Here is a 22,118-nt window from a genome sequence, read left to right as displayed (position 1 = left end):
CTAGCTTTTAGAGAGAGAGAGAGAGAGTTCTGGGTGTTGATGATTTGAAAACAGGGAGATACGACCCCTCTTTATAGGAAAAATAGCACAGGATCGAAGAAAATCATATTATAAATAAAATACCTCTTGTCGCAAACGACAAGAGCCAGCGCCCAACGACAAGCTCGTCGCCAGACGACGAAGGCCAGAGCTAGGCGGCGAAAGTCAGCGCCTGGCGACGACTCTGTCGTCTCGCACTGGTTCAAAAGTCCACACGCTTTACATGCGTAATCACCTTTAAAACTGGTTGCAGAAAATTACGCGACCAAGCAGTTGTAAAATCAGATTTAATATATTTTATTCAAAATAAAACATCTTTAAAATATAATTATCAATCCCAATCTTATTAGAATTAAAAAGAACCTTCTAGATATTCCTAGAAGACTAAAATCAATACTAATCACTTTAGGAATAACAATTAATAGGCCCTCCTCTAGATCAGTGGGCCACCTTTAAAAAAATCGTTGGGCCTAATTTAATTTAATCCATAACTTCCTCATAATTCATCGGAATTGGGCTTATAATATATCATTGGAAAGTTCTTTTTGAGCCCCATCTAACTACACTATTATTGGACCCTTATGAAGTACTAAACCAAATTGGACTGACTATTTTTCATAAACAGGGTAAGAAAAGAAATATTTTTGAAAACAGAAAGAGAAATATTTTAATAAAAACATCCTCATCATTAGACTTTTCACACTTTCACTTTGTTTGATAATCTAATGACGTGAAAGGTATTCATCACTGGGTTTTGTTTTGGGGAGACACATTTGGGGGTACAAAAGGGTAAGTGTTCCAATGTCTTTGATATGAATATATCTTTGATAAGAACACGTCTGAGATTGCTTCTCTTATTGAGTGCCAGGTACCGTGCCTGAGAAACATGCATGCCAAGTGAGTGATAGACCGCATGATCGGGTTGTAACGTGGTTAGGCTTAAGGTTGAAGAAGAAAGGGATAATGGCTCAAGACCCTAGATAAGCCCTCAATGTGTGCAACCTTGCTTTTGAATCTTTTTATTTTTATGCTTGAGGTTTCTCACTGTTGAGTTTTTTTTTTTTTTTTTTTTTTTTTTTTTTTTTTTTGGCTTTTGCATTTTTTTTTAACCTTTTTTTGATAAGTGTGGGCAATCCCTATCATGCGGTCTATCACTCACTTGGCATTCATGTTTCTCAGACACGGTACCTAGCACTCGATAAGAGACGCAATCTGAGACGTGTTCATATTAAAGACATGTTCACACTACTACAAAATGCACAAATTCTCGACGCCTTGCCTTCGACGCTATTAATAGGGTGTCAGTAGAAATTTAGATTCCCGTGTTTTTGCGACGCTTTTCAGCATCCTCACTTATTATTAACTTAAAAAAGCGTCCAGAATACCAACCACGTGATAAGCACATGTGTTATAGCCTGCGAACTTAAACAATTTGGGGGAAATCATAAAAACCGCTCATCCTTTACTCTCCAGTCTCCAATAATTAAACCCTAGCTTTTCACTAAAATTCTCTCTCACAAATTCATCCTTCTCCAAAATCACAATCCTAGCAACAAGTTAAACTGAAAGATGCTCTTCGAATTCATCAAATCTGGTATTCTAATTGTTTGTAGGTATTCCCTCATTTATTCTAATCTGATATTTTATTTAATTTATCATTGAGGAAGAAGAGATAAAGAAAGCTGTGATTTTGAAGTCGTTTCAATATCAAATGTTAAAAAAAAAAAATCTGCAATTGAATTTCTACACCCAAACCCAGATGTCGCTAAGCTTATCCGCCCCTTTACTTTCAGGTAATTCTCGCATCTAACTTACTTCTTGTATGTATTTTCATGCAAATATTTGAGTATGTAATTTTTGTTTTAAAGTTTATTTTGGTGATTTGGGAATTTTGTTATTAATTGAATTTTAAAAATTTAGAACTAGATCCACTGGGGTGTGGGTTAGTTTGATGCCGCTTGAAAATGAGGATTAGCTTCTAGAGAATATTGCCAATATCATGTCATTAACAAGTTAGAATATTCTGAATTCTTAAATATTTAGTGCATGTGATAAAAATTTGGGTCTTTGTTCATACGATGCAATCTTTCTAGTATAGTTAGCAAAGAGGCACTTTGTGACATTTAATTTGTTTATCTTGGTTTTGATGGTATGATAAATATATTCAAGTAGATAGAATTAATGGCTTGGCTAGATACTATAGTATTCTTAATCTTAGTCGTTCAAGATCACACTAATAAGCTGCTCTTTCTAAACAAATTATTATGCAATTTATCTCCCTTCATTATTAGCATTGTACTGTGCTTGGTATTTATTAAATTAGTGTCTTGTCATAGCGAGAATATAAACATAATTCATCATTAATTATATTAGTATCTAGCTTGTCATATAAAGAATGCATATATGATGTGGTCCAAAAGTGAGGCACCTCTGTTCTATGACCAGCCTGATGAAAAGAGCAGTTGTGTGCTTGTTTCCATCAAATAGTCATATCTACGTCTTGATTTGCTCGGTACATTTAACTCCATTTTTTATGTTTTACCATGAGAAATTGATAGGCATGTGGACTCATCATATCTATTATGTATATGACCTAGTTGCTTCTTTACATGGAAACTCACATAGATTGATACTACCCCCTGAACTTGTAGCTTTACTTTAAGATAAATAGAATATGTTATAGATAGATAGTACTATATGCATGAACATGGGACCTTTTTTAATTGGTGTAAAACAAGCTACACAATCTTTAGCTGTTAAAACTAAAAAATCTGTTAGCCTATTATTTTTTGTTAAATGACCTTTATTTTTTAAAATTTTGTAGCTCTCAAGTTCATTATAAACGTGGGAATTGTTAGTATGTCATTTTATACCTATTAGTTCATCTTCTTGATTGTGAAAAATGGGTTTATTTTTTTATTTATTCTTGGGGTAAATGGGTAATGGAGACTTGAATTCTTTTGGTGTATATTCATTTATGTAATTATAAGGAAGATTGAAGTGTGCTTGGATTTTTCTTTTTTCATTGACAATTTCTATGTTGAATCAAATTCTAGATATACCTTCTTTTACCAAAAAACCATAACCATATATTGAGACGGAAAGAAATGGCAGGGAAGGAGAGATCAAGTCATTCACGAGCTTGGAAAATCATATATGGCAATGTTGTGCAGCATTTAACAAAGATTGGAGTGCCAAATTGTACTACTCATGCAGCTTTTACGAAATGTAATAGAGTTCTTGATATATGTTAAAATAAATGAATAGTTTTACTTATTTTAATGATTAGAGAATCTTGATTGAAGAAGAATTATCATGCAGATTCTGATCACTTTCATTACAGTTTTCAGAAGCACTAGAATTGGGCTTCTTGAGAGCTAAGCCTACTCAAATTACATTATTATTAGGCATTGATGATCACTATGCCAACATAGCATAGCTATTTGCCTAATGATTCCACCTTCTGTCCTTCCCGATAAGGTAACCTGTAATCTGCTGGTTAGACCTTTAGTTTTTATTTTTTTTTTTATTAATGTGCAACTGGTTAATTGATGGAGGCTTCCTCTTTACAGGCATTATAATAATGAATTCATTAAACCATTTTTAAGTTTTGGCCTTAGCCTTGATGTTATTCATCTAAGTTTACTTGAACTGAGATATTTTGCATATAATTTATAGTAATATTGTGCTGTAATTATTAATAATTTAATATTATGCATTTTGTCTCTCTAGCTATTTTTTCCCTTGTATTTTATATTTTGAAGTTGTTTTTTGTATACTAATGATTTTATGACATAGCTTAAGCTAGATAAGTGAGAAATAAAAATTGAATTATGTGGATATATGTCTGAATGGAATATCCCATATATTGTCATGGTAATGCATCTCCACTGCTCAACTAGATTTTGGCTATTTTAATGTTCTAGATAAACTCTGTTTGCCCTGGTAGAGTCACCAATATTGTTGAACTGAGTTATTAGTCACTGAGATCAGAAACACAAGATGTTCCACGGGCAGTCCGACAGTTTTCTTCTTTGCAGCTTCACTAAACTGTTCTAAATTACTGATGATTGATTGTAAGATTATCCTGGATAGGTTCTCTGTTTCTTGCCATGGCATGCTGCATATGGTAGGGATAATCTTGTTTGTTTGGCCAAAAAAGGTGTAATGTTGTGATTGTTCAAAACATATTGCTTGGCTTAAAAGGATCTATTGCTTTTAACTTTTATACTTTGTTACTCTTGTATATAATACTATAATTATTTCTATTTGCATCACATTTCTTTCTATAGGTCCACTACTACGTGCAGTCACACATCCAAATCAATGAATAAAGAGACCGTGTTGTAATGGTGAGTATTTGAGTATGAATAGATGCTTGTATGGGTGTATTCATGTGGAGCATATACGTGTTTTTCTATATCTAAAGGACTTTTTGATTTGTGTTCAGCTGCCAATGGCGTTGCAGAAGTGTGGATGATTGATTAGTAGCCGCATCAAGGTTCTTGATATAACTGGCTTAAAATTATCCGCCCTTAATCAAATAAAGGTATCTTGTTAAGCCATTAATGTTTCTCTACTCAATTCTTTCACTATCCCATTAATATCCTGTAAGTTATGTATAGGAGAAAATTGTGAAATGAATAGAGCTGGAGAAGACTAATAATTTGGCTTTTCATATCAACAAGAGATGGATCAGATTTTTCCGCCAGGCTGTTTTTGCCGAAAAGTATCATTCCCTTGTTCCTTCCCATCTTGTAATACTCTGTAACTTTATTCTGTGTCTAGAGGGAATAATATGTAGATTACTGGCTTAGGTCATAGCTCCTTCACGTGTCAGAACTCGATCATGTAATATGTGAATAATACTTATAAATGGAATTGAGATTCTTCTGTTGTTGTATCAATCTACATATGTCATTGCTTTAGATGGTAGACCTTTTGGCTTAGACTGTTACACTCATCTATACTAGAGTTTTTTATTACGTATATCAATATGCCTTCAGTCTTATGCTTTTATGTCTAAACTGATGTCACATCAACAATAAAGTTGTTGCTTTATCACTCATACACTGCAAAATATATTGTGGTGCTATTGTTGTGAAGCACATATGATTGTTGTCCATGCATTTTCTAGACTCTTCCTGCTGTGAAATCATTACAAGTTGTACTTACATTCACTGTTGACTTGTTTACAATGTGTTGGTGACAGATGATAGGGAAGAATGAAATATTGTATCCTGAGAAGACAATTGGTTATCTTCCTGGTTGGTGCTTGTAACCCGAGCGAAAAGGATTTCTTATTATCTCAATCCTGAGACTAACTGGATTCCGTTGTTTGTGGAATGTGCAGGAATTGATGTGGGGTATCAGTTTTATTCTCGAGCTGAGATGAATACGGATGGATTTTATAGTCATTGGCTGAATGGGATGGATTTTATAGTCATTGGCAGAATGGGATGGATTATATTGGACAATCTAAAGGCAAAAAGGTGAGTTAGTTAAGATGAGATTTGATGGATAGATTGGTCATAATTTTATTGTTTATGTTCATTTGCAGCTGCTGACTGTAATATCAACTATCGACAACTTGAACTATCCAGAGAAGACTGATACTTATTACATCGTTAATGCACCATTCTCAGCATGTTGGAAGGTTTGCCTCTTATTTAATCTTTCCACTTAAAGTTAATTCTATCAAAGTTTGTCCACCTCTAATAATTTGTTTTTGGTATTTAATTTGCTTTTTGTGATTGGAGGCTGCCATCTTCTGGTGCAATTAGAATAAATTCTGATGCAAATATGGCTGAGGGAAACCAGATTGGGTTGGGAATGGTGTTAAGGGATGATGCAGGGTGCGTTGTGGCTGCGGCTGTTAGAAGGTTGAAGGCTCGGTAGGGTGTTGAACAAGCTGAGGTGGCAGCGGCTAGAATGGGTGTGCAAATGGCAAAGCAGCTGGGACATGTTCCACTACAACTAGTCATGAATAAAGCATAAGTTGGAATTGTACTTGTTGTAATAGAAAACCCATTACTATGAGATATTGTACATATGCTATAATATATTTATATTTAATAAAAAAATTTGGCATAAATTTGTTGTACATGTAATTTTTTTTGGTAATATTAATATATTAGATATAATTATTAGTGAATAAAATATTTTATTTTGGTATTCTAGAAATTTTATTAAAAAAAAAATTGGACAAGAAAAAGCGTCCCCAAAGTAGAAAATATGGAGGATAAAAAGCATTGCCAAAATGTTAAAAAGCAAATGTATGAAAATTTGGACATAGAAAAGCGTTACCAATTTTAAAATTCTTGACGTGAAAAAGCGTCTCCAAAGTTAAGAAAGTGCGCCGATTGTGGCATATTGCGACACTTCGTATAAAAATTTGGAAACAATAAAGCGTCGAAATTCACGATGCTTTTTTGTGTCCACCAAAATTTTCGACTCACGTTTTTTCGACGCTTTTTAGAAGCGTCGAGAAAGATTTTAGCGACGCTTTTATGTGTCGAAAAAAGGCTGAAAAGCGTCTAAAAAGCACGCCTTTTGTCATCATATCAATGACATTGGAACACTTGCCCTTTTACACACTTTTATTTCTAGTTTATTCTTTTGAAATTTTTTTAAAATCACTCAAGCTTTTATTCTTTGAAAATTACACACTATCCTATCCCAAGGTTAAGTATATGTAGGTTGAAAAAAAAGAAAGGCCTATTGTTAGGTGAGGCTCAAAGTGGTTTATCAAAACACGATTGTATATTTGAAAGGGTGAAGATGATATGATAGGCTACAAAGGGTGCCTTAAATCATTGGTATATCTTATGCTTAGTTCGACATGGAATTTTTTTTTTATTTTTAATTTTTTGTGGCAGTGTAATTAAATTATCATATGCAAGAAAACAAAATGCTCATTTTTATGAAAAGATAAAAAGGAAAAAACCTACAAAATAAGATCCAAGGAAAATAAAAGGTGCCTATGCTAGAATTATTGGGGAAAGGAATGAATAAAAGAAATTGAAAAAAGAGTTCACGAAATCTTGTCGTTGAAGCTCTCCTCTTGTCTTATGCCTTATTATCACTCGGTCTTCTTGCTAGCTGGAGGTATGAGAAGCTTTTTATTATCGATCAAGTATGTATTGGATGGCCTCTTTTAACTTCCAACAACTATTAGTAGTATTACCCTTATCTTGATGCTACTTGCAATGTGCATCTGGGTTCAAACTAGGCAATCTCTTCTTAGGTGCGGGATCTTGAATAGGTCAATGGGAGTAATGAGTCCCTTGGCATGGAGTTGATCGAAGGCAGTATCATAGCTCATCCCAATAGGAGTGAAATCTTTCCTTAGTTGCTTTTTAGACCCTTGATTATCCATGGATAATACTTCATTGAGATCAAAGGTACTAACATTGTTACTAGAGTGGGCGTTTTCGGAAGAAGAAGGATTGTCGTTCCTCTTTCCTTTGCAGCCACTGTTGTTGCTATTGTTAGTAGCTTTTGCTTTGCAAGGTCATCTTCTATTTCAATTCCTATGTCATAGACAGTTTTTAAAGTATTCAAGTTGTGTTGATATTTCAAATGTTTCGAATACTTGTCTTGAAGGTTCTTGATGAACATCCTTACAAACTCCTTTTTGGTGGGCACCTCAATCATCTTAGGGGAAGTTTCCCTCCACTTATTAAAGAAAGAAGTAAAGCCTTCACTCTCTTTTTGTCTAAGCATTTCAAGTTGTCTATAGTCGGTTTCGACTTGAATATTACATTTATATCCATCAATAAAAGCGTTTACAATTGCATCCCAAGTAGAGGTTTTTTCTTTATCAAGAGAAAAGAACCATTGTTGACAAACGGTTTCAAGTGATAAAGAAAACAATGTATGAAAAATTTTCTTACCTATCCCCTTAATATTCATTATGGTCTCGAACGCTCTTAAGTGGAAGTAAGGATTATCTGTTGCCTTGAACTTCGGGATGTCAGTGGCGTTGAACTTTTGCGAAAGAAGTTCCTTGTCCACTAGGACCCCTTGTGAGATAATGCCCCGGAATCTGTAATCATTGGATATTTTGCTCAAGCTTTCTTGCATGAGCTCCTTTTGTTGTTGCCTCGCAGGCTCATTGTCTTGAAGAGCTATATTCTTCATTAATTCAGTTAGGTTGGCCACATCCTTCTTGAGTTCATTAACTTCTTCCTAAGACGCCATTATCTTCTTAGCCTTTCTTTTTCGTCTAATTGGTTTGTCAAAGAGTAGCACTTGAAAAAAGGTGTTGTCCTTGATTAATCGCCCTTCCCTCCTTGACCAAGTGCTGTGGAAAGGGAAATTAGGGGTAAGCTTTTCATTTTTGACTCAAGCTCTATTCAACATGCGATGGATGGGAAGAGATCATGAGAGAAAGGGGAGAATGATAGGTATGGGAAAAAGTATGTAGAGAATGGAAAAATGATGTAGATGGGAATATAGAAGAATTTAGGAATAATGTGGACCCCCAACTCAAATGACAGAAAATACGCGCATGCGAGACTCTCTATACATGGTCAAAATGTGACATATCATGTGTGTGCTTTACTGGTGAATGTGAGTGATATACTTTGACTCTTGTGTGAGACCATGGGACTATGTGCCTAGACTCAATTCAGATCTGAACATGATTACTGCCATTAATAAATTGATTAAACCGTTTTTAGCAAATCGATTAAACTGACTCGTCGTGAAGACTCGAGCAAAACTTCAGGCTGTCGTCAAACGACAGTACTGTCGCCAGACGCTAAGGCAACAATCATTTGCTCGTTGCACCACTGTCCAAATCTCTGCGCCATTCTGGAACATTGATCTAGGAATGTTTCCAGTATTTTGCTCTAAAAGGACTAGCCTAAAAGTCGTACTAAGTCAAGTTTGATCAATTTATAAGACTTTAATCAATTATTAATTAATTAGTTAATTAAATTAGCAAATTAATTTAGTCATTAATTTATTTATTTAACTCATTCACAAGTCAATCAAACGGTTAGGGGAAAACACATAAAATATGCACAATAAGTAATGCACAAGTAGTCATATAGTCACGATATGATGCAATGAGTTTGCAACCTAACCATGGCTCTAGTTATCTAAAGTTCAGGATATGGGTTAGTCAAGGAGGTTCCATGGTTATGAGTCCGGATGCACCGTGCGAAAGCCTTACCTTTGGAAGGGTTAGCGCGTGTGGATGGGACCCCGCGAGTTAAACTCGCTTCCATGGTTTGGTAAATTCAACAATCTTAGATGTACCCTTTCTTGCTAGGAGCGTTCGATTGGGTAGATGGAGCATGAATTCCCAGAGGGTTATGGCCATATGTAGAACACATATGGGTTTCAGAATAAAGGGACAAACTCAATCAGGAAGTAAAACCGAGCAAACAATACTAGAAAACTAGTCGAAACAAGAAGGTAGATTTCTGGCTCGTTAGTGGAAGAATTTGGCGCGAGAAAATAGCATCGTCGCCAGACGCTAACACTGTCGCCAGGCGACAGCGCCATCGATTGGCGCTGACGCTGTATACTTAGCGCTAATTCCTATATGCCTCGGCAGCCCTCTATTCTTGAATTTTCCAGTTTTTTTTCGTAGCATTATTTCGATTTTAGTTGTGAAAGATATTTCCCTAGATTCCTACATGTAAAAATCCTATATTTTTTGCGCATTACGGATGGTCTTTCTAATGTAAACCTATTTATGCTTATGTCAATAATGTCAATCAAAATTACGCACATGAAATACTTAGAACTTTTCGAGTCTCATCCACTCATTCTAAATCATTGCCAAAAAAAATTTCTGGAATTAAAATAGAAATCCTCCCTAATGGAGTCGCCAAAAAAAAACTATAGGTAATATTTCAAGCAATCCCACACTTGAGCCCCACTGTGATCATACAATTAAGCATGGTGGCGTCCAAAGGGAAGGAAGCTAGAGTAAAAGAGTCGCCAACAAGTTTTAGGAACTTGTAAACCGTTCACAAGGTGAAGGTTACACCCATTAACGATCCAGGATATCGTTAACTCTAATTTAGGAACCATGACTGGAATTTCGGGGATGAAGGTACAAATCCAACCTAAAAGAGATTAAATCTGCCTTAAAAAGAAGCCTCTATTTTATTCTTTTCATATTCATGTGCGCTTTATGACTAACATGAAATCATTAGATTAACCCTAAACCTGTTTATCAATGTTGGTTGAATATTAATGCACAAATAAATCTATTATTGGCGATCACTTGAATTATAATCATATTAACCTAAACAAGATTATTAATTATCTTATTATGTGTGTTTACAATTACAAATTCCCTTTAATAATAAGAATAACAACAATAATAAGAATAACAACAATAATAACAATAACAATAACAATAACAATAACAATAACAATAACAATAACAATAATAATAATAATAATAATAACAATTATAAAGCATGTTAAAGCATAATATTATCAGCAAGGATCGAGTTTTCAACCTTATCATTGATAGTGACTCTTCCACTAATGTGGCTTCAATAACATTGGTGAGCAAGCTCAGTCTTTAAACTACCGATCATCCTACTCCCTACAAGCTTTAATGACATAACAATCACAATGAGGTGGAGGTAATGAAACAAACTCTTCTTTCTTTCTCAATTGGCAAGCTATATAAAGATGAGGTGCTTTGTGATGTATTGCCTATGGATGCTTGTCATGTAGTGCTTGGTAGACCTTGGCAATTTGATAGAGATGTAATGCACGATGGAAGAAAGAACACGTATTCATTCATGATGGATAAGAAGAAGATTGTACTCAACCCCTTGTCCCCCACCATCAAACACAACGAACCTTTGGGTACGGGAAACACAATCAAAGAGAACCTTCTCATTGGGGAAAATGAAATGGGAAAGGAGATATATCAAGGAAACCTTGTCTTTATTTGTCTTCTTAAGGAAACACAAGAGAGAGCGAGAGAACCCAATCCACCCCCTTGTAAAGGAAGTATTGGTTGAGTACCATGGTGTTTTTCCCGATGATCTCCCACCCGATTTGCCACCTATTAGGGGAATCGAGAATCAAATCGATCTAATTCCCGAATCACAACTCCCTTATAGAACGACTTATAGGTGTACCCCCGATGAAGCAAGAGAACTTCAAAAACAAGTTGGTGAGTTGATTGAAAGAGGATTTGTGAGGGAATCCCTTAGCCCTTGTTCGGTTCCGGCTCTTTTGGTTCCAAAAAGGATGGTACATGGAGGATGTGTGTGGATAGTAGGGCCATTAATAACATCACCATCAAGTACCGCTTCCCTATTCCCCAAATTGATGATATGCTTGATGAGTTACATGATTCCAAGGTGTTTTCGAAGATTGGCTTGAGGATGGGGTACCATCAAATTCGCATGCGTGAAGGATTTCCCTTTCATTGGTAAATTTGTTGTTGTTTATTTTGATGACATACTTGTTTATAGCAAATGTGAACTTGATTTTGTTCAACATTTGAGCCAAGTATTTGAAACATTGAGAAGTAGGCGGCTTTTTGCCAAGTTGGAAAAGTGTACTTTTATGGTGGATAGTATTGTTTTTCTTGGTTATGTGATTTTGAATGTAGGGATCTCAATGGACCCTAGTAAAGTGGAGGTCATTCAATCTTGGCCTTCTCCTACAACTCTCACTCAAGTTATGAGTTTCCATGGTCTAGCTTCCTTCTATCGAAGGTTTGTGAAGAATTTTAGCACTGTTTTGGCCCCGGTGACCGAATGCATGAAGAAGGGTACTTTTTGAGTGGACACCATCGCTCAAAGGGCTTTTCACTAGTAGAAAAATTGCTATTTGTAACTGGCGAAATTGACTTTTTGTAACTGGCATTGTTGGTTGCGAATGCCACCGTTACAACTAGTGGAAATTATTCGTAACCGGCTAATGTTAGTTACAAATAATGTACTATTCGTAACTGGCTTAACCAAATGCCAGTTACAAATAGTCTATTTTCTAAGTTAGAAAGCATATTATTCGTAACTGGCGTTAAGTTACGCCGGCTACAAGTAGGGTATTATTTGTAACTGTCATATCCTAACGCCAGTTACGAATAGTTTTTTATTATGCTAGTAAAATATATATATATATATATATATATATATATATATATATATATATATATATATATATATATATAACAAGCTTGCAATTGGTAGTATATCCTGTTACAATTTGACCAACAAAACACGTACTCCAAATATGTGAAACACAAAAAATATTTATATTAATTCACTTTTATGATAAATACAAAGATTATCAATCCCGACCACTAAACTGATTAAGGCTCAATTTAATTAAAATTTACATATACATCATCAACTCTACATTAAGAAAATGATTGTACTTATAATTACAAGCATATCACTCAGAAGGCCCAATTTAACTGTCTCTCACATATCTCTGACTGCTGTTCACATTTGACTATTTTGTCTCTACGTATTAAGTTTTAATTGCATGAAAAATCAGAGCTGACCATTGCTCGGAAACTTACTAGAAAGCATGCCGGACCTTGATCTACTAGCCTCTTGAACTCGAATCGACATTTCATGCCCTGAAAATGAAAATTTAAAGGGTATAACTTAAATTAAAGTTCGATAGTAAGCCACTGGAAAAAGGAGATCGACACTAACAGATTCAGCATCACGAAGTGTTTCAAAAAACATGTATTGGCACTAGAACACATCAAATTTTATTTTATTAGGTATAACGCAAACATGGTGGATATTTCTTTTGCATATGGTATGAAGTACAATCATATAAAGTATACCATACTAAGAAAGTTATTAAATTTACATAACATAAATGGTAAAAAAACACAATTAAAGCACCCATACTTACTATTTCAAGTCTGATGTTTGAATTTCTCTGCTTATTATGAAGAGTAATAATATTTGTACATGCATCTAAACAAAAAAAATGAAAAAAAGGTATCTATTTCTCAAAAATCTGCGAAGAACACTTAGTACTCTGATCTCTGTCACTTGCTTCATATTATGCAAAGAATACTTGAATACTCATCATCATTATCTTTTTATTTTTTCCTTCTTACGAACTTGTAAAAATTTAGTAAAGGCATCAAACCTAGCCTCCAATCTATCAATCAAATTTTCCTCCACTATATCAAATTTCTCAAGAAATTTTACATAAGTTTGTTTATAGCTTCTTCACCCATGAACACAAAATATGTACACAAATCAGAGCAAAAAACCACACAAAGTGTAGCAGTGGAAAGGATGAAATTTTATACGAGTAAAACAGTCTTAAAATACCCTAAACCACAGGAATATCCAAGCAAAAATCTCAACATAGCTCTAAGAAAAACGCACTAAAACAGAAGCAATAACCAAATAGAACCAAAATTGACCAGATTTCAGAAAACAACCCAGTTTAATAGCAAACAAACTAAAAAAATTCTGAAATTTTACAGGCAAAGAGTAGACAAAAAATCACCCAAATTCAAAAAAAGAATCATCTAAAAATCATCTGTAACGAAGGAGAACGAGCCCAATGAAGTCAGACCTCTAAACTGTTCCAACGAGAATCTCCTAGACATTTTATAGAACATATGGTATACTGTGCAACTAAATTAATGGCATTCTATTGTATAAAACTGCCAAAATCCTAATTAACCACAGAATCCTAAATTAATGACTTCCTATTGTATAAAACTGCCAAAATCCTAATTGTTGTACAACCTAATTCATACTAGTTATTTTTTAATCTCCCATAATCCTAATTAACCACAGTTTAGTTGTGGTTTATGACAGGGAAGGTTTGTTAAGCAAGAACAATAGAACTTATCTATCACTACAAGCAGGACAAAAAAAAAATGAAAAAATTGAAAGAGATTTATCACTCAAATCCATCATTTTCTTCCAAGACAAGTACAATTTGCTGCTATGGCCAACTCAAAAGCATCATTAAGCATGGTAATTTAATCAGGGAGGTAGTTTCAATTGATCAATGTTAGTTGACCAACCATCTAAAATGCAACACTCTTTATTATGTGGGCATTATTTGCATGAAGTTATTGTAAGATTCACACTAATACATATCATACATACCACAAAGTACTTCTTTTGCCTCCGCCACCTCAGACGACCATTTATCAGGAACCTGAACAGAATAACACGCACACACTGCCCCACTACTGTCTCTGACTATTGCCCCGAGCCCAAAACCTAACTCCCCAATAATTTTAGCATCAACATTGACCTTATGCCATCCCTAATCAGGAGCAGACCACGTCGCAGGATGGCTCACAGGAGCAGTTCTTCCAAGCGTAAATTCCAGTTTACTACTCTCTTCACAAACTTCCTGGCAGATCTTCATAGCATACTTCACTGTGTCCTCAAGTTCATAGGATTTACCTTCCATAATCCTTGTGTTCCGAGCTCCCCAAATGGCCCAACAAAGGGTAATAATGCAAGCAACATCATCATCATTATCAAACTCACAAAAATACTCTCCCACCAATCAATGATACTGCTCAATCTTGAACAAGCAGCATAGGCATATTGACTTTTGTCCCAGATTTCCTTTGCAAGCATAATTAGCAATGAGAGCAGCAATTACAGATTGAGTACAATCTTCCTGTAAAACAGTGATGTTTAGACAGTGCGTGGGAACCTATTTCGAGTATGTTTCATACAAGATTGTCAGAATATGCAATTGTCATAGTACAATTTACTCTATAGAAGTTGTACTACAAGAGACTTGTGCTATATTAAAATTTAACATTGTTCAAATAGAAATTTATCCAAACAAGAGACCATCAAATATCCCAAAGAACTTTTTAAAGAGCTTGTAAAACACATGTTTCCGAAAAAAAAAGACCTTGTAAAACACATAAAAATAATAATTTTTCATATACTTGTTTTATAAGGGAAAAACATTATATCCTCTACTTGTCATGAAAGATATAATAGCTCTCTCCTACCAAGGGAAATAGGGAATAGGAAATGCAAACAACTAATCTGTTCAACCACTTATTATCAAATAAATAAATAAAAGGTAAATAAAATATAATAAATAAATAAATAAAACAAATAATCAAAATATTTTAAAGTGGATAAATTATATAAGAGGATTCTTATATTCATCTAGTTCACGCTAGTGCTCAAGGATACATCATTAAAGGCTGTACAATATACATAACGTTGTAAGGACACACTTTAATTTGAGAGGTGGGAGAGATTCTAATTTCTATTAGGATTAGAACTCACACCAGCATAAGCAAAAAGAGGAGGCAGGTTGACCATTTTATTTCCCCTAAACCTTCTGTATGTACAATTACATCCATCAAAATAAGTTTGTTGACCAAAATCATATAGAGATATAGAGTCAAATTCCAATTATATTGACATATATAACATTTTTATATTGTATATTCACATAGATTCCAAGTTGTGAGGATATATATCTGGCTATATGCAATAAGGGTGAGGAACAACTTACTGCTTTTAGATGGTTAACCACATGGCCCATTGCAATAGCAGCCCCAAGACTTGGTTCAACAAGTATCATTGGTCTTTTGATACAACCATAGGTACAACTAGAAGAGTTGAAAACAACCAATTAAACAATCTGAAAAATAAGACAGAAGAGAAACATCAACCATCCTGTTGTGACTAAATTTACAAGTAAAAGAGAGCTCCTCAAAGTTAATTGAAGAAAAAGGCTACTCCATTAATGGTATCGATGATTAACTACCACTCATGTATCTCATAAAATGTCAAAATATTTTGTGAATCTGAATATCAGACTAATAATCAAAGAAAACCAAGGTAAACAAACTTTAAATTTACAGTCAATTTAAACAACCCTACAACAATGAAAACTGAGCAAACAAAGTGTTTTGCCGTTAGACCTTGATTGGTACAAAGATTAAGGATACTAATTCAATAACAACAATACTTTTTTTGGATCCAGAAAGTGCAAGCCACCTGGACAACAGACATAAGGCAACTTGATAAGAATTTGGATACCTTTAATTCATTATAATGTGAGTATACTACTCTGTATATATAGATACTAGACAGACAGCATGTTGTATCAATGAAAAGTCACTTGTGATGTACTCCTATCCACATATAATAATCACATAATTTCATCCCCTAGCAAATAGAATAAGATACAAATTGCACTTATATCCTTTCGCCTTGAATCTTCACAATCATATACCTTAAATTAAATCATACCCTCTCCATTCCACCTGACCTTTCATACTGATTTTTATCTGAGGATTGAACAAAAATAAGTAAAGCTCCATATATAGTTAAAACCAGTGGATTTTAAGCTTGAATAATGAGTAGTTGTAGACCAATCACATGGATTTTATACTAAAAGATGATTTAATATAAACAATGTTCAGTTAAAAACTCCTACTTTAATTTACTGCAAAATTTGGCATATTCAAAATTTATACAACCCTAATTCCTCTAATCTGCATATTGAAATTTTACATAATAAACTAAATTCAAGAAGCTGATGAACTAACAAACCAACAAAAAAAAAAGCATAATAAACATTATAAGACAAAGTTTAAACTCTAACAATCACAAAATATCATTCTATTTCTACAGACATTTTATCGAAAACTTGGTGTATAACTTGACAAATACACATCCCAATCCCTATAAGCCTCTCATTAATCATCATAAATAATAATTAAAAATACCACTTTTAAAATTCATAATATGAGGGCCTACTTTATTGTGTAAGCAATAATGATGACTAAATTTTGATGGCATTCTCTAACATAATTATGCAATCCAAATAAAAAATTAATAGAAGGATGATTTAACTTCTCACATGCATCGAGGGTATGGAATTCCAGGTAACCTGATATATTCAAGTAGGATTATCATGTACACAAGAAGATCCAGACAGAAAACCAATAATATATGGCATAATTGTTTCATTGCACGGGCAAAAAATTTCCCAATAAACTCAAAAAATTGGCTTAAAATTCTTCAAAAACTAACGTTTTCAGCCACATGCACTAAATCTTCAGATCAAATATGAAAATTACAGCCAGAAATCATAACGAATAGCAAACAATGTTCCATAAAATTCAAAACTTAAGAAGGAAAACTAAAAATAAAACTCAAACATGTCAAAATCCACTTGGATACTACTAGATAATGAATTCTCACCAGAAAAATTAACAAGTTCAACTAGAAATTCATCAAATTCGCCTATCTCATGGCTATATTAGATAAAAATTCATGCAAATCGGATAGTGTAAATTGCTAAACAAACTAATTAAAAGCAGATTCAATATAAACCCTAGAATTCTTTTTTCTTCTTTTTATCAAATGTCGCTTCTATAATTAATCAAAAATAAATTAGGTAGAGATCGAGAGCATACCTTGATGATATTCTTGATGAACCAATTTTGGAGAAGCTTTAGTGGAGTTTTGAAGGAGCTTTAGAGAAGTTTCAAAGGAAAAAGGAAAGTTGCGGCTTGCAGGTTTATGCGTGGAAAAAAAAGGAGTGGTAAAGCATTATTAGTAAAATAGTAACTGGCCTTAATAAATCTCATTACAATTAATAAGGTCAAAAAAGTTTGACCTATTATTTGTAACTGACCTTTTTTATGCCCATTACTAATAATTGGTCAGCCTATCATTGACCTACTATTTGTAACTGACTTTAATTATGCTAGTTACTAATACTAATTTATTTGTAACCCGCACTATCTATGTCAGTTACTAATAATGTTGTTGTAACTGACATAATTTACGTCAGTTACTAATAGGGCGTTACAAATAGCATTTTTTCTACTAGTGTTTGAGACCCTCAAGAAGTTGTGTGAGGCTTCAATCTTAGCTCTTTTGAATTTTTATCAACCCTTTGAAGTTGAATGTGATGCTAGTGGGGTTGGAGTTGGAGCGGTTCTTGTGCAAGGAGAGAGGACTGTTGCCTATTTTAGTGAAAAGCTTGGTGGAGCAAGAATGAGGTATAGTACCTATGGCAAGGAGTTCTATGCTATTGTGAGGGATCTTGATCATTGGACACATTACTTGAGGCCTAGACCATTTGTACTACACTCCGATCATGAATCTCTCAAGTACAACAATGGTTCTCATAAACTCAATGCAAGGCATGTCAAATGGGTTGAATTCCTCCAATCATTCACTTTCTCTTCTAAGTACAAGGAAGGGAAGAGGAATGTTGTTGCCGATGCTCTTTCTAAGAGGCATTGTATGATCACTATTCTTGATGCGAAGTTTTTAGGGTTTGAGTTGCTTAAAGAGTTGTATCACGATGATGAGAATTTTGGTGGGTTGATGAAGTGTGAGGAAGGGGTCGATGGCTCTTTCATGGTGAAAGAGGGTTTCCTTTTCAAGGGAAACAATCTTTATGTTCCGAAATGCTCTCATCGACGGTTGCTTGTTAAGGAATCTCATCAAGGATGACTAACCGGACACTTTGGGGTTGCGAAAACATATGACATTCTTCAAGAGCATTTTTATCGGCCTAAGATTTTTGGTGATGTGCAAGATGTGATAGCTCGCTGTGGGGCTTGTAACAAGGCTAAGAGTCAATTCCGTGAAGGACTCTACTCTCCTTTTCTGGTCCCTAGTCACCGTTGAGATGATCTTAGTATAAATTTTGTGGTTGCTCTCCCTTGCACTCAAAGGCAAAATGATTGCGTGTTTGTTTTGGTTGATCGTTTTAGCAAGATGACTTACTTCATTCCTTGCCACAAGACCAATGACGCTTCTCATGTGGCTACCTTGTTCTTTAGAGAAGTGGTGAAGCTACATGGCATTCCAAAAAGTATTGTGTCGGACCGTGATCCTAAGTTCTTGAGTTACTTTTGGAAGACTTTGTGGAAGTTAGTGGGAACCAAGCTCCTGTTTAGTACCTCTAGCCACCCTCAAATCGATGGCCAAACTGAGGTGACTAATTGTACCATTTCCACCATTCTCCGAGCTATCATTAGCAAACACATGAAGGATTGGGATCTTAAGCTACCAAGTTGAATTTGCTTACAACCGCTCTCATTGCATAGCTACCGGGAAAACACCATTTGAATTAATGTATGGTTTCAATCCCTGCCTACCACTTGACTTGTTGCCTAGTATCCCTCAAGAGGAGTTGAGCTTTAAGCGAAAGATAGATTTGAAACGATGAAAAAGCTTCATGAAGATGTCAAGAAGAGAATTGAGAAGACGAATGAGAGTTACAAGGCAAGGGAAAACAAATTCAAGAAGCCAAGGGAATTCAATGTAGGTGATCTTGTGTGGCTCCATCTTCGGAAAGAAAGATTCTCGGCTAAGAGAAAGAACAAGCTCATGCCAAGATCCGAAGGCCCCTTTGAAGTTGTGGAGAGAGTTGGAGCTAATGCTTACAAACTCAAACTACCGAGAGACTTTGGAGTTCATGCTACCTTTAATGTCGGTGATCTTGCTCCTTTTCTTTTTGAAGATGATAGTGGTGATGATGATCCGGAATTGAGGGCAATTCCTTTTGAAGAGAAGGGGTTTGATGCGGGTGCATGGAACTTAGTGGAAGAAGTGGAAGACTTTCCACGTGTCGTGACATGAAGTCGGTCCAAGCTCCTTAGAGGTCACCTTTCGGGACTAACCATCATCACACTTGAAGACAAGAAGAATTTAAGAGGTTCGGCCGAACCTAGGAAGTTCGACCGAATCATTTTGTCAGTTTCAAACCCGATTTTGTCAGTTTCGCAGCAGTGGTCGAACTCCAATGGTTTGACGGAACCAGGAGCAGGACAGTTTGACCGAACCATCCCCTAGGTTCGGCCTAACCTACCCACAAGTTTGACCGAACATACCCTTAGTTCGGCGAACCTTTTCCCGTGTTCTTATCAGCTTGTGCAAACTATTTAAGTTGTTTTAAGACGTTTTTTGTTTGGAATTAATGTTGAACTTTGCTTGATTTTGTAATAAAAGAGACTTTCTCTCTCTACCATAATCTTTGTGATTATCTTGCTTTCTTTATGATTGTTAACTTGTAATCTTTGTGGTTACACCTTAATCCTAGCTTTACTCGGTGTTAGCTTTTATTAAGACCCCTATTTAATTATCTTGGTGATTTTAAGTTAGGTTTGCCTTCTTTTGTGGGTTTGAATTTGTTGTTACTTGATTTCTCCTCCCATTTTCTTGGGTTTTGTTAATTATTTCATATCATAAACGCATGAAGTAATTCCACGATATGAGGAGTTTGAGCAAAACTTACTGTAACGAGGGTGATCCCATCGTAAGGGGTCCTTCCTTAGATGCCCATGGCCATTTAAAAGACTAGGACTTTACACTTGTTAGGGTGTATAAGGATTTGAATTCCTGACTGTTTGGGAGACCTTGAATTAGAAATGATACTCTCATCACGCTTTTTTATAAGAAACAAGTAGGGAGTTGCCAATGAGTTTTAGGAAAACTCATAAACCTCGTTCATGCCTTTCTCCCATGTGGAGTTCATGGGATAATTAGCACGAATCGTAAGTTTACCCATGCCGAAATTGGTCTACATAAACAAGAAATGAGTTCGGGAGCAAAGGTACTAAAATAACGTTCATTTTAGGGAGAAATCGCTATTCTAGCCCTAGTGCGGCCTCTACTAGCTTTTCCTTTTTCACAATTTCATCACCAAACAATATATACAACGCGATACCTAAAACTAAGTTACTTGATTTTATTTGCGCATATTAATCATGTAGGAATTACATTGCAAAATTCATTATTCTTATTTAATCAATATTCGTGAAAGAACAATAAATAAACAATATTCGCCTTGTCTTAAGTGATAAAACAACAATTAGTTATTCAAATTCTAGTCTTGATTAACGAAAGAGTACAATGTGAATTAATTAACTAAAAGTTTGTTTAAAGTGATCAAATAACACTATTTATTTAATTAAAGTTATGTAAACAATAAAGGAAAAATGATTTATCTAAGTGCTCACGAAACTAACTTTTCTTCTTTTATGTTAAATCTCCGTTTAATGTGTTTATGTACATTCTTTCTTCTTCGTACCTTCAAGAGCTTCAATGGATGGATTAGGGTTGAAGAGTAGTTTGGAAGGAAGAGGGAAAAGTAGTATGATAGTAAGAGAAGGTGAGAGATTAGGGTTTTGTGAATACTAGGTTTTTAATTCTAGATTTTCGGTCCTTGTAATGCTGAACGAAGACCCTATTTATAGGCGTAGGGATCTCGGTTCAGGGTTTTAGAGCCGCGCTGTCAGGTGGCGCGTGCAACTCTCAGAGTTGCGCTGGGTGCCGCGTGCATCTCAATGAGTCGCGCGCGCCAGGCAAGCGCAACTTATTGAGTTGCGCTAGTTTGCGGTTTGCCTTATACGAAAGTGCGTTTTAAAACTTCTATAACTATTGATTGCGGAGTCGGATTAAGGCGTGTGAGATATCATTGGAAATCTATAAATGTCTACTTTCCAATGCCGTTAAAATTAGGTTAAAATATTTTATGGATAAAATGTTATGGCCGTTAGAGTGCAAGGGTGTCGGTTTTAGGGCTCAGTTTAGTGTTTTGATAATAACTTCTTCGTTTTAGCTCGGAATTGGGCTTATAATATACCGTTAGAAATCTATTTAAAAGGGATATCCATCTGTATTGGGCTTGAATGGAAATCTAATATTTGGTTCATCTATTAGGCTCGGTTTTTCAACAATGTAGGTTCTATTTGATCTAATCATTGCATTTGACGCATGTGGGTCCGTATAAATCAAATAAAAAAATGTATGAACATGTTTTAGTCCTAATTATTAATTGGACAAGGCTCTAAGATAAATTGGTTTCAAATATGAGTTTTAACTTACTTCATTATTCGTTTCATAGTCCATAAACATTTCAACTTTGATCTAACATGAAGAACAAATGTTTCTAACATCATCGCACTTCCTTTCGGGACAAGAGGCCAAAAGTAGGTGTCTACACATACATGGATCGTTAAATTATTTATGAGAAGCTTTAATTTTCAAAAGACTTGAGCGGATTTGGTTGAAAGGAAATGACCAAGTAGATGGTCTGGAGTGAAACCGAGCAACGAACAACAGCAGCGACTG

The 22,118-nt window shown here is 35.0% G+C and overlaps 2 long non-coding RNA genes across 6 annotated transcripts; one reads left to right on the top strand and one right to left on the bottom strand.

The window, feature by feature from the left end:
- Positions 1-1,442: 1,442 nt before the first annotated feature.
- Positions 1,443-6,176, top strand: LOC145598471 (uncharacterized). 5 transcript variants are annotated; one of them, XR_014103566.1, is made up of 7 exons: positions 1,443-1,832; positions 3,154-3,267; positions 3,383-3,519; positions 4,332-4,391; positions 4,490-4,588; positions 4,665-5,306; positions 5,393-6,176. It is a non-coding gene; the product is annotated as an uncharacterized LOC145598471 (long non-coding RNA). The 5 variants fall into 5 exon arrangements; XR_014103565.1 differs by having other exon boundaries at positions 3,383-4,391; positions 4,665-4,796; positions 5,252-5,306; XR_014103568.1 differs by having other exon boundaries at positions 3,383-4,391; positions 5,393-5,531; positions 5,600-6,176.
- A 6,098-nt stretch (positions 6,177-12,274) lies between these two features.
- On the bottom strand, positions 12,275-17,574 carry LOC145585661 (uncharacterized). Its single transcript, XR_014100701.1, has 4 exons — positions 17,441-17,574; positions 15,526-15,654; positions 14,133-14,661; positions 12,275-12,619 (listed from the first exon to the last, which is right to left on the bottom strand). It is a non-coding gene; the product is annotated as an uncharacterized LOC145585661 (long non-coding RNA).
- Positions 17,575-22,118: the final 4,544 nt, after the last annotated feature.

Source organism: Chenopodium album, chromosome 2 (assembly GCF_948465745.1).
Source record: "Chenopodium album chromosome 2, dcCheAlbu1.1, whole genome shotgun sequence".
NCBI lineage: Eukaryota > Viridiplantae > Streptophyta > Magnoliopsida > Caryophyllales > Amaranthaceae > Chenopodium > Chenopodium album.
Note: the sequence above shows the minus strand (reverse complement) of the source record. Positions and strands in the feature narration are given on the sequence as shown.